The sequence below is a fragment of the Gavialis gangeticus genome, unplaced genomic scaffold (genome assembly GCF_001723915.1).
Source record: "Gavialis gangeticus isolate Ggan-Ray unplaced genomic scaffold, GavGan_comp1, whole genome shotgun sequence".
NCBI classification, from domain to species: Eukaryota; Metazoa; Chordata; order Crocodylia; family Gavialidae; genus Gavialis; species Gavialis gangeticus.
Genome location: NW_017728994.1, coordinates 35342210 through 35355974, shown reverse-complemented (window position 1 = coordinate 35355974; position 13765 = coordinate 35342210). Strand labels below are relative to the sequence as shown.

The 13765-nt window shown below is 47.4% G+C and overlaps 1 long non-coding RNA gene across 1 annotated transcript in view; it reads right to left on the bottom strand.

The window, feature by feature from the left end:
* Positions 1-1350: 1350 nt before the first annotated feature.
* Positions 1351-13765, bottom strand: part of LOC109287463 — a 47858-nt gene continuing 35443 nt past the window's right edge. The window contains exons 4-5 of the long non-coding RNA XR_002094872.1: positions 4373-4451; positions 1351-1598 (exon numbers count right to left, since the gene is read on the bottom strand). This is a non-coding gene — a long non-coding RNA (uncharacterized LOC109287463). The remainder of the gene's footprint in view (positions 1599-4372; positions 4452-13765) is intronic.

Sequence of the window (13765 nt, the reverse complement as noted above, 5' to 3'; positions counted from 1 at the left end):
AAAGAGAATTTCAAATAGGAGACAAAGTGCTAGTATTACTCCCTACTTCTGCTAATAAACTATTAACTTAAACTTTTAACGGCTAGGACCGTTTGAAATAAGTAGAAAGGCAAGGCCCATGGATTATGACATACACCATCCCGGGCATGTAAGGGAATATCAGATATACCATGTCAATGTATCAAAAGCATGGAGAGAGCCAGAGGGTTGGTTACTTAGCCCGGAGGAAGCATAGGACGAATTGGGGCCTGAAATTGGGGAAGGATTACAGAAGGAAGGAATTACAAGAGGAACTAGTTTAATGAAAGAACAACAAAATGAACCGGGGACTATTATTGCCAGGTTTAGGGATGTATTTAATGAGGCACCAGGGAAAGCTAAAAGTATTGTACATGAGATAAATACAGCAAAAGGGGCAATTGTGAGAGAAAGGTGGAGACCAGTGCCACATCACCTGCAGGCAAAGGTATATGAAGAAACACAGAAAATGCTGAAACAGAAAATTATAATACCTTCCCAAACCCCGTGGCATAGCCCCATGGTAATCATGTGGAAGATAGACGGGTCCTTGAGAATATGTGTAGACTTTAGGAGACTAAATACAATGGCACATTTTGATGCATTCCCAATTGTGCCCACTGGTCTTGAGGAGGCACTCTCATGCCACCTTGGAGTGTGCACCTGGGATTGGCCACTGCATTTGTTCCAGCAGTCTCAGAGAGGGCCTATGAACTCCCCGAGGGAAACCCAGAAACTCGCCTGCCATAAATTTGATCTTTCCTTCAGCAGTGGGGACCCCTCCTGTGGTCCCTCTTGGATCAGTCGTACTTCCTGGCAGGTATTCATGGGGCTGCACCTCCCCTACACCCCATCCATGCACCAGCCACTTGTGGTCAGATGGCTCGCCCTCAAGTGTCAACTCCCATTCTCTTCTCATTGGCTGGGCTACAGATGACCTCTCCCAGCCCTATGTCTCTTTGGGATGTAAAGCCATCCCTGCTCTTCTGCTGGGTCTTTCGTTATGGCTCAGCTGCCTGCTGTGCTGTCCTGGCCACTCCTAATCCCAGAGCACTGCCCATAGCTCTGACCCTCATCTTTGGGTCCCTCCAGGCAATCCCTGAAAGAAAAAGAAAAAGAATAAATTAACAGAAAGGACAAGGGGGTAGGGCCATGGCCTGTCCCCACTCACTGGCCCAGTGTCTGTGGTTCCTGCAGTCTCTTGACACTGTCCTCCCTCCTTCCCCTCACTGCAGACCCCTTCAATGGGTCTGTCCCCGGATCTCTTGACAGTCACTGGCACTGCCCATGCCCAACGCAGGAAGCACTTCTGCCGCCTGCTCCCTACAGTGCTTCCACCACAGTCTTTTTGCCACCAGTTTTTATTCAGTCTGGGCGGCATCCTGAGATTACATCATCCAGCCACGATGCTTTTAACTGGAAATAAACACAGCTCACAAACCTACCAGGTGGTCCATGTTGGTGCGGCTTGCCTGTCTCTTCCTGGCCTGAAACAGGTAAGTTCGCCCTGGCTTTTCTTGCAGGGAAGGACTGTCTCCATCCCGGGTCCCCCTGCAACACCAGTGCCCCATGTTGAGGAACTGTTAGAATGGATAGGCCAAGCAAAATACATTTCTACTATAGGCCTGTCAAAAAGATATCATCAGATCCCTATGTCAGGGAGAGATCAGCACAAAGCGGCTTTTGGTATGCCATGGGGGTTGTTGGAATTCACCAGAATGCCGTTTGGCTTACATGGTGCTGTGGCTTCATTTCAATGATTGATGGACCATATTTTAACATACATTGATGATATTGTTATTTACTCCCAATCATGGGCTGAACGTGTGCAGCATTTGGAGGCAGTGCTACGGGAGTTACGTAGCATTGGCATGTTGGCAAACCCCAAAAATTGTGCATTGGGAATGCATTAAACCAACTATCTGGGTTTGCAAATGCATTCTTTTCTTGAGCTAGCAAACTATTATCGAAGATTTATCCCCAGTTTTGTGGAAGTGGAAACACCATTAACAGATTCCATAAGGGGCAGAGTGCACGTTGTAATAAGTTGGACACCTAAAATGGAAGAGGCTTTTTACAACATTAAGAAGGCATTATGCAACAATGTTCTCATGGTAACCCTGATTTTTCTAAACCTTTTATCCTGTAGACAGAAGCATCCTAAATGGCTGTTGGGGCAGTATTATGCCAAGAAAAGGAGGGCGTTGAAAGACCAATAGCATATGCTAGTAACAAATTGAATGCAGCAGAACGAAGGTGCGAAGAATGAAGAGAGTGTCTTGCCATTAAGTGGGTGATGACATATTTTCATTATTATTTGATCGAGTGGGAATTTACCCTGCTGATGGACCACACCCCACTATAATGGTTGCACAAGTCTAAAAGTGATAATGAAAATATAATGCGCTGAGTACTGTCCTTACAGTCTTTCAAATTCTCCATTAGTTTCAGGCCAGGGGTATCCAACAAAGTCACTGATTTTTTGTCCCAATGCAGCAAAGTTGCAACAAATCTGAGAGATGAACAAAGCCGAGAAGATGACAAACCACACCATAGAGATGCAAATTCCTCAATGCCACAAGGCAACTTAATCAGGAGTGTGGCAGGGCACTATGTGTGCCCATCACTTTAAGGCCCTGGAGCTGGCAGCCTCCAGGTGCTTAACGAGGGCAGCCATTTTAGGCTTAGGGCTGCCTATATAAACAAAGCAGTTTGGCTGCTGGAGAAGAGGCAACAACATTGCCTGGCCTGCGGGCTGCTGAGTTTCATCCGGAGGTAAGGGAGAAGCAGTAGGGGATAGTAGGAGGCTCCTGGTCTTGGTTCTGGTCCTGGGTACGACCGGAAACTACACCCTGCCGGGCGTGGGTGGCCTGGTGGGGCTCCCAGTGCTGCGGGAGCCCCCAGGAAATGCCAGGCCAGTGATCACCCTGGTGAAAGGCGGGTCAGGGCGCCTTACCCCTAGCCCTCACCTTAGGGTGGGTCGCATACGCCGGAGGTAGTTGTGGGGGTGCAAGCCCTGAGGAGGAGAGTTGGAGGCCAGGTGTGGCCAAGGCCACCTGAGCCCTGTGGGGGTTCAAGACCCTGAGGAGGAGAGTTGGGGCCAGGCACAGCTATGGCCACCTGAGCCCACCCCGAGACCCCGAGTAAAGGGGGCGTTATGAGCAGTGTGGAGCCCCTAGTGTGAGGGGGGCCAGCGCTGTGGAACCACAGCAAGAGGGGGCAGTGATCAGAAGCCCCAGAGAGAAGGTGATGTGGAGCCCTGTGAAGGGAGAGGGGGCTCATCCAGAGAGAGTGAGAGCTGAGCCCTGACCCCAATAAGTCCTCCATCATTGGGAGGCAGAGTATGGGTCAAAGATAACACCAGTTGTAGCACCATGACATGCTGCCCAGTGGGGGGGGGGGAGTAAGAGTCCCCTGTGAGACCCTGAGGCACCAGTCATGGTGTGAGGTACCCCAGATCCCCACGTCCATAAAGGAAGATCCAGAGAGGGGGACCCCGATATAAGAGTATGGGTCATACATCAGGGCCTGCCAGAGCTTCCCCTGACTGGCCCAGACGGGGGCCAGGACCAGGAGGGTCAGAAGGGCAAGGAAGCCCACCGAGAGGGACACTCAAGAGCCTGGGGTCCCAACTGGCCTGGAGGTGGGCTGGGGCTAGTGTGAGCCGAAGGTCCCAGTGAGGGGACCGCACCCAAAGGGGAACCGATGGCAGGGTGATATATGACCTGGTATGAAGGCAGCAGAGTCTGCCTGAAGGGAGGAACCCAGGTGGGGTCCTATAGTAGGATTCTGGGCCCCATCGTGGGGGAATGGAGCGTATGAGAACATCAGGATGTCATCCGCGAGGCTTGGGCTGCAGTGTAGGGGAGGAATGGAGCTGCAGATAGCGACCCCTAGCAGCAGGGCAGAAAATGGGCAGACTCCCGCCTAATTACATCTATTAATTAATCAATTAAGACCAAGGCGTGGCAGATGAGAAGGCAGGTAGTTTGCCCAAGAACAGGTGGGTGAGCCACACAGACATTGGCCCTGGTAGGCCCCCTGTTACAGGGAGGATATGTGGCAGAGAGAGAGAGACTGCCATGCAGCAGGAATTACAGGAAACTCTGAGGCAGCAAGGAGACTGGCTGTCAGCAGTGGAAGAAGGGAAGGAAAGGGAACATCTGGCTTCATATGCCAGCACCTAGTCACAGGGCACAATGCAGATGCTGGTTCAAAGCCTTCACAGGAAAACTTCTCAGAGGAACCAGAAATGAGTTCCCCGCATCACCTGGAATGGTTCAGGAAAGTAGAATGCCCCAGCAGGGGTGAGTGGTGGAAGCCCACAGTTGAAAGGCTGTTCACCAGGACTGACTTGGAGGAATCAGTATACTTAGCAGAGCAGAGTCCATGGAAGCCAGATGTTGGCAAGTTGAGCTAGATCAGTGATGAGCCTGAAAGACCAGAAGAGAGAAGGGACTGGTAAAACTGTGAGTGAGAAGGCGGGTGACATGTTAAACACGTGTTCCAGCTCAATGTACCCCGAGTAAAGCAGAGATATATATGGGGGACTGAGTCTAAGTAAGGATATTCATAGTAGGACCCTGAGCCGGGGCACTCTTGTCACTATTATTGTGACAATGATTCTTGAACTGAGGAGGGCAGGGCAAGGATTTACCGGACTCAACATTGCACCATCAGGTTGACGCTAGGCAGGGTGCAGGGGAGGCAGAGCCTCAGGTCCATGTAACAACATGTGGATCTATAAAATTGCCGCAGGAAGAGGAATCAAAACCATCCTTTCTAAAATTAGTTTACACCAAGGACATGGCAGGAGAGAACCCTTGATAGCTTTAATAGTCTATGTTACAGGCCAAGCCATCAGCTCACAAGGCAGCAGACAGTGTTATTCAGGTAGAAAAATTGAAGCATGGGACTAAGGACCAGCATGACAAATTACACATCTCAATTTCATTTATAAGTAGTAGGTTTTTTATTTTTGTAGCACAGCATGTATGTATGGTGTTTTGCTGCTAGTCAGGACTAGAAATCCTACAATCATGTCTGCTAGCATGACTGGAATACCATTTCCTTAGGTAAGGAATACAAGGGATTGTACTACTGGATCTGAATGCAAGGCCAGAAACTAAATTAAATAAAATGTGGATGTGGGCATGGGGCAAAAAGTATGAGATATAAGGTCACAAAATGGAAACCATTTGGATTAGATCTACATACTGGTTCCAGGTACAATTATTACTGCTGTTACAATTCTGAACCAGTCAGAGACAATGACAAAGTGAAGATCCTTTGGAAAGAGCAGTGGAAAAAGAGGATAAAGCACTAGAAACCAAAAACCAGACTGCCTACTGATTCAAAAAAATACCCACAAAAAATTTGCTATCATGGACTTCCTTATTCCTTCCTTTTGTAATAAACATATTGCAGAGAAAGAAGATCTCTAAATATCAACCTGTACAAAAAAGTGTGTGGTAGATGTGCATCTCCTTACTCTAACTCATGGTGATTAATAGAAAGCACTATGAGTTAAAGCATTCCTCCCCTCGCCCTGACTCAACAGAAGTTCACTGTTTGGTTGGTTAGGGAGGGGGATTGAGGTTCGCTTCGAAACTGATCTAGGGGAGAAGCTGCCTGCCTGTAGCCCAACCTCTGTCCCCTAGCTCTGCCCCTTCCCCAACCTTCCAGCTCCAGAGCTGTCTGCAGGAAGGGAGCGGGGGTGAGGGATGGGGAGCACACTGTGGACTAGGGTTTGCCTATCCTGAACTGGAGGGAGGGTTTGGGGAGGCCACAAGGCGAGGGGGCTCTAATTCACAGCCCCCCTGCCTTCCAGCTCAGGCAGGGTAAACCTGCTCCCCTTCCTTCATCCACCCTCCCTTCCTTCAAATAGCAGCAGAGATGGGGATGGCCTGTATCGGCCCAACCCTGATCATGCGTGGGGACTGAAAGAAGTTAGATGATAGTGCTCTGCTTTGGAACACCTTCGTCCGATCCTTCATTACATAAGAATTAATTTCTCATGTGACTGGCCACTTTTAAAGCACTCTGCAGCCATGCATTTCTGTCACAGCATAGCTGTAAAGCACTTTCACTATTTTACCACTACCTTCTTTACAGCAAACTGCAGATAAGGTTCTTTGGATAAATCCAATACTTTTTATTAAACCAACTCAAACAGCAGGGAAAATTCTTCTTCGCAAGCTTTCAGGCACAAACACCCTTGATCAGGCTGAGGAAGCGCCATGGCTACAACCTACACCCCTAACAGCAAACTGACATCCATCAGCAACCATCTTAGTAATTTAGCATTCTCCTAGTTATCTCACTACCCCTTTGTCAAAGAAAAGCTATTTGAGATACTGGAAATGGAGCAGCTTCAACTAAACTTTGGATTCCACAGATTTCTTGGGCCACAGATTTCTTGGGCCTTTATTATACTGTTGTCAGGCTTAGCATTGGAAGTCAATCATGTTAGACAATTCATTTAATCAAAGACTGTGGTAAAATGGCCACATTATTTAAATCCATCTGTGACGGGCTAGCTGGCAGTGACTTAGCCCAGGGGTTTTGAAAGGGCAAAAGATGATTGGAGGACTTGGGATTCCCTTTCCTCACGAATCAGGCCCCAGAGACTCACCCTCCGTGTCCCTTGATTGGCCCCTTGGGTCACCTGGAGGGGGATAAAAGGGGCAGCGCAGCTGAGTTGGGGGAGAGCAGCAAGGGACCACAAGGAAGGAGCTTTGAAGAGCTGTGTCAGTGGGGCAGGAGCAGTTGCCTCAGAAGAACCTGAAGGAGCAGGACCTACAGGCAGCAGTTGGACCCTCAGCAGCACAGCGTGTGGCTGGCAGGAGCGGCTCCCCACCGGGCTCCAGGATCCTCTACGAGAGGCTGCAGCCAGCAGGAGAGGTTTCCCAGCTCCAGCCAGGATCTGACCAGTGACCTGAGAGGTTCCCAGCTCTGCTACCAGCTCCTCCAAGCAGTAGTCAGGCACCTCATTGGTGGCTGTGTGGTGGATGCTTCTGCCTACTATGTGGTAGAGCTGGGTTCAATTCCCTGCTGGGGTGAGTGAGTTAACAAGAAGCAAATCCTCTTGCAGTGGAAAGGGGCCTCTGTGTTTTCTCCCCCTCCAGATACCTAGGCCCTATATTTCCTTGTCATTTGACATTTTGCATTTTGTGCCTTTTTATATTTCACCAACCTGTATTGTTTGTTCTGCTGTTTGTGTTTTATATTTTGTTAACTGTGTTTTTTGTCAATGATTGTAAGTGTCTAACCTTTGTTGAATCCTTCCCCCTTGGGGCATTGTAGTGTCCACTATGCCCTCTGATTTATGCCTGTTATGTTCCCAGTATTGTTTCCTCATTAAAAGGTATTTGGTTAAGTCCCCATTGGTGGTCTGGCTCTGCTCTATAGGGGGAGGAGAGTCCCTACACCTCCCACAGTGCTGTGCATCTGCTTTGATCCCTTCAGTTGGAGAGGGGGTACCTCTTGGAGTACTGCCCAGGTTACATATCTAACTGACCATAATGTGGTATTAACTGCCCTGAAGGATTTGGCACTGGTACTGCAGCATGGCTGCTACTTCTCAGAGAATTCCCAAATGGTAGTGCTGCTCATTTTTCCTGGGAAAGATGAGGCTTTTATGTTGCCACCCCTTCACATCAAGGATTCTCAGACAGGAAGCTGTGGCATCCCATGGTGCTGTGAGATCCTTTTAAGGGTGCTATTCAATATTATCAATGTTAGATGTAAAAAACACACATAATTCACAAGTCACTGCTCTAAGGTAACGGGAATGAGGGAACTAATAGAAATGGAGATACCATCATTTCCCCTTTCCATTTCTTGTTAAGAATTCACATCTGGCTCACAGGCCAAGTTTTGTTAATGTGAGGAGTTCATGCATGGGTCAGGTTTGCTGGTGAGGCCTACTCTGGCCAGTACTTTAGCAAAGCCTTTGTGTGAGCAACATATATTGATCAGTGCCCCAGTGAGGCCTACACCAATGTGCTTTTAATACCCAGCCCTCAATCTGTGTCTTACCCAACTCATATCCTTCAGTCTCTCAGCTCTTTTCAGCAAGAGGTTACAAGCTATGTCTGCAATTACTGCTGGGTTAGAGGTCTTCCCTTGTTTGATGTTAGTAAAATGACAGGCATATAAGGTTGCATAAATCCCATACTTGTTGGCCTTGCTTTAGCAATATTTACAAAGCTGTTATATTACCGGGCTTGAAATTCACTGCCAAGTAAAGGTAAAGTCTTTCAGGTTGCGTTTAAAATTTCACCTCTTTGGATAACGTTATATCTCCTGTCTGGAGGCTGTATACCAGTACAGATTTAACCAATTACAAAGTTCCCTCATAGCCAGGTCCCTGCATGTTACCACATCCAGAAAAGATTTGACCTTAAAACATGGGCCAGAGGCAGCAACTTTATTACAGGATGCACAGGACAGGAGTGTTTTTTTCCAACTGAGCTGTACTCAGCCAAGAGCAGCTCACTCTTTGTATATTTTACAAATATTTGATTGCTTTTTAAGGCTTTGTTATGCTTACTCCAAGCAGTTGCAGCATATTTTATGAATGTCCTCCACCATATTTGCTTTTGTTTATGGACACTGAAGAGCAGACTGTTAGGAGATGTTTGTACAGAGAATTAACATATTCAACACATTCATGGTGCCCTAACTGGAAGTTACTATATTGTAACAATCACTCTTGGGGCATATATTTAATGCATTGTATGGGATTTGTCATGCATAAATCAACAGAATGTTGGTTTATGCATTTGATTTTCCACTGAAATTTTATAAAACCAATTTTTTTGCACCATTGGAATTTTTATATTGTGTTTTCTTGGTTTGTATCCTACCTTGACCAAATATTGCCCATAATTTTGTGTGAAACCAAAAGTTCAACACCAAGACAAGCCAAAACATCCAAGTTTTGTTGAAATCTCTATGCTTCATGTGATTTCTGCTTCAAACCACATATTAGTCATGCAGTGAGGAAGCCTGATTCAGTAGTTAGGGTGCTAACAAGGGACTCTGGTGTTGGGGGTCAGTTCCCTACAGAAGTTCTGACTGGCGTTCACTGCAGTTCATTACAATTTCTCACAAAACTTGTCCTAAGGTGAGCACAATTCTGAAATGCTAGGGTTCCTTTCATCTGATATCGATACAAGTTTTGGGTGTGTAAAGAATACCTGACAATTCAAATATGCCAATTTTAGGTACATTTATGATTCAGTTGCCCTAGTATCTGAAAATTTGTAATGTAGTTATCCTCAAAATATCCTTATGATGGAGGAAAATGCTATTACCCACCAGCAAATTACAGCACAGAGATGAAGGCCCCTGGCACATGTTCACTGAACGGTGTGATGGGATCTGTTCTCCAATCCCGACAATCACACCTCTTGCTATGCCACATGTGCATTACAGGAGGTATGATTCTGGGATCAGGGATAAGATACCAACCATGACATTACTACTTGCCAGTGGAGAGGGGGTAGAGGGGAAGCAGACTCAGGATCCCAGGAACCCCTTACACCAGCAAGTGAAAGATGGGTGCCCAATGAACCAGTGCAGCCCTGGGGTTGGGCATGGCAATCAGCTGATTGGCAGTCTCAGCCTCAGGATCACACTGGAGCCAGTTCAAGACCTCAGTGGGATCCCAAGGCTAGGACTGACAATCAGCTGGTTGCTGAAACCAACCCCAAGGCTGTACCAGAGTTTCCAGCCAGCTCCCAGAGCCCCATGTACTGGAATGTCGAAAGACCTCACGTGCTGCCTAGCCGCATACATGGGTTTTTAAGGCCCCAGTGTGCCAGGGCCCTGGAATACGGGAGTGGCTCTCCAGACCTGGGATCCTCATGCACCAGGGATGTCATAAAACCACTGGGGATATTCCAAACTAGTTTTTAAAAGTTCTGGCACATGGGCACCCCAGGATCAGGAAACCACTCTCCATCCCAGGTTCCCCATGGCCAGGATGCATCAGGTCTCTTGCTCTGCAGCTCCCTGGGAGCTGCAAAGCAAGCTGATCAACATTTCAGGCCATGGGGAGCCCTCCAACTCCCCATGACCTGGCACCCCTAGCCCAGCTGATGAGAGCCCCTGACTTGGCACCCTGAAAGCAGCAAGATGCAGCCCCAAGCAGAGCTCAATCACATGACTGTCAGCCTGCTGATATAAGGAGAGCTATGGACTAAGCTTCGTTATATAACCAGCATCAGGTTTCATTATGGGGAATCTGCCATATATTCAGTTTAAAGGCATGATGGAAACCAGACCCAAAATTATTACATATATTTTCTGGAATAATTTTGTGGCTTGTTTCACATGTTTTCACATCATTGCCTGTATGCATGCCCAGCTTACTATGTAAGATGTGATTAACTGGTTAGTTGCATCTCAAGTGTAATGTCTGCTAAGGACTTTAATGACTCGCTTACAATCACAGAGCATGTATATGCAAAGCATAGAGTTTAGACTTGGGTGTTTCAAACTCAACACAAGTTCCTTAGGGTGCCTCTACACAAGTGTGGAGCTTGCTTCAATACAGTGTAATTACAGCACATCAAAGCAGACATGATTCAGTGAGTCTGCTGGAGCATGCTAATTACCATGCTCCAGCAGCCTCCCACATCTCATGTATCAGCATTTCCCCACTTCAAAATGGCAGTGGAGGCACTTGAACTAAAGCTCATTAAATGTTTTGAAGCATTTGCAATATCCCCCATTTTGAAGTGTGGGGGACACTGATATAAGACAGTGGCACTTTAATTAGTACACCCCCAGAGCACATGTAAAAGTGCCCTTAGTTACTGACCCATCCTTTCTATTAAAGAGGTTGTTGATCTAAGGTGCCTATGCTTTTGACCTAAGGTGCTCATGCATTTGAAGTCAGCTGTCTTTCTTTCTTCACCACACATGTATCTGAGGGCAGACACAGTAAAAAGGACCATAGTTGACTTTTGGTTTAGGGAGTGGCACTTGAAGAAAAGTGAGATCTTGGTGCAGAATTTTTAAAGATGTTCTCAAGTGAGAGTTGCTCTGTTGATGAGTCTGTGCCTTGAAACCTGGGGAGATTACAAGGTAACAAGTCACCTTGGTTCTTTGTGACATTGTTGCATTTGGTTGTTATGATTAAGCTGGTTGCCTGTTTCCAGGGTTGTTTTTATCCATATCATTCTTTGATAAAAGAAAAACATATGCACCAAAGGGACATTTTTTTCACACCAGGACAAGCAGGGAACTTTTCACATTGATCTCTCTCTTAGTTTTACTACAAATTCAGGATTTATACCAGGTTCCTCAAGGTTTATGAATGTTTGCAAATGATCCCAGACCTAGTACTGGCCTGATTTGACACTTTATGCCAGAAGTATAAGAACTCCTCTTTTGACTCCAATATACTTGATTTTCAGTAAATTTAGCCCCTCAGACCTTGGATTTGTGAATCAAAAGAAAAGAAAGCATTTGCAATAGGAATGAATTCCCAAGGAGTCTGCACAACTTTCCTTAGAAAAGAAAGCTACTGCTACGCAGTATTTAAATTCAAAGCACAGCCTGGAATGTGTTCAGCATCAAGTGTTAGAGGGGAAAGGTGCTCTTGTGAGTTAGTACCTGGTCTGGAACTCCAGAAGTGTGAGTCCAATCTTCACATGCAGCACTATCAAGCTTTGTGCACGTTGTTTATTCTTTAACTTGACTTTGTGTAATTATTTATTCTTTCTGTGCCTCATTCCCCAAGATGACAAATGAAGATTATATTCCTGGTTTTCACCTATCTGTCATGTCTCTTTATAAATTATTTGAGGCAAGAAGTGTTTCTTATTAATTGTATATGCAGTGATTAGCACTGGCAAGCTCTAATCTTCATTAAGGATTGTAGAGGTTACAATAATAAAATAATATCAATAAGAACTGGAACTTAATGTTAGGTGGAATTGTGCCCAATGGTGGTTCATCTGCCTCTGGTGCGGCAGCCCCATTGGGTGGTGGGGAAGGGCCTTCCTCCCAGTCACTCCCCAGTTCATCGGAGTCAGCTAACTCTATGGTGATGGACCCGGCCCCTTCTTTTCCTCCCCACCCAGGGAAGGATTTGGCCCCTCCTGCTGGGAAGGGCAAGTCCCGGAAAAAAGGGGTCTTCTAAAAAGGCCTCATTACCCCTTTTCAAGACCTCCCCACAACTTCAAGTGAAGGGGAGTTTAGTGACCACCCCCACCCCCCGCCTGCCTCCTCAGCACCCACCTGACACTGTCATGCTTGGGGGTGACCTGGGGGTAGGGGAGATGGTGGGAGAGTCTGATGGCCCTCCTCCCACCTCTCAGCTCCTTGAGCCTGATGAGCTTGACATGGACGTTGGGTCCTCTGGGAGCTACAAGAGGCTCCAGGAGCAAGAGTGCCCAGCCCAGGAGAACAATCCCCCCACAAGATATCATAGATTTCTGGAGTCAGAAGGGACCTGGTAGATCATTGGGTCTGACCCTCTGCCCCACACAGGAAAGAGCACTGGGGTGGGATAACATTCCTTACTGATCCCAAATGTGGTCATCATTTTGATCCTGAACTGAGAGACAACAGCCTCTAACCTAAGGATCTGCAATAATTTTTCGTGCTAAGCCAGAATGACCCAGCTTAGGTTGAAGGCCTCCAGAACCCAGCTGCTGGTACCACCAACATTGTTGATTCTCCCTGCTTCTAAATCTCCTGCTCTATGGGCTAGATCCAGTGGCTCTGTGGACTGGATTAGGCTCATGGACTGTAGGTTGCCAATACATGCCATAGTGAGTAACCTCTGAGTTTTTGTTCCAGCAGGAACCTTATTGGCACACACCAGTCAAAACCAACTCAACCAGGTGTAGGACCTGCCCAGGTAAGAGCTCAGGTATATACCAAGGGACCAGTTGTCTCTCAGGCAGGGGAGGTGCCCAGGGCTCCCACAGGGGGATTGAGGTGTCTCTTCAGTAATGCAAGAAGAATGGGGAACATGTAGTATGCAAGTAGTAAAATCGACCTGGTTGGCTGAGTGGAGCCATGGTGGGATGAAACATTTGACTGGGCATTAGACATAAAGGGCTATAGGTTGTTTAGGTGTATCCAAGTCAGCGGGCCTGGAGGACCTTCATTCACAGGTGCTGAGGGAATTGGCTGGTGTCATTGCAGAGCCATTGGCATGGATGTTTGAGGACTCCTGGTGCTCGGGCCAAGTCCCTGAGGACTGGAAAAGAGCCGATGTGGTCCCTATTTTCAAGAAGGGGAGAAAGGAAGAGCCAGGCAACTACAGGCCAGTCAGCCTCACTTCTATCCTGGGGAAGGTCTTTGAAAAAATTATCAAGGGCCACATTTGCGAGAGCCCTGTAGGGGATGTGATGTTGAGGGGTAACCAACCCGGGTTTGTGCCAGGCCAATCCTGCCTGACCAACCTGGTCTCTTTCTATGACCAGGTAACAAAGAGCTTAGATGTGAAGGAGGAAGTCGTTGTCATCTTGGACTTCCAGAAGGCCTTCAACACAGGTGTCCTACCTAATTCTTGTGGGCAAGCTGAGGGACTGCGGCATTTGCCACATGGGTGGCAAACTGGCTCCAGGGGCAAACCCAGAGGGTGGTGGTGGACGGGTCGATATCGACCTGGGAGAGTGTGGGCAGCAGAGTCCCCCAGGGCACGGTCCTTGGGCCAGTGCTGTTCAACATCTTCATTAGTGACCTGGACGAGGGTGTGGAGAGCACCCTGTTCAAGTTC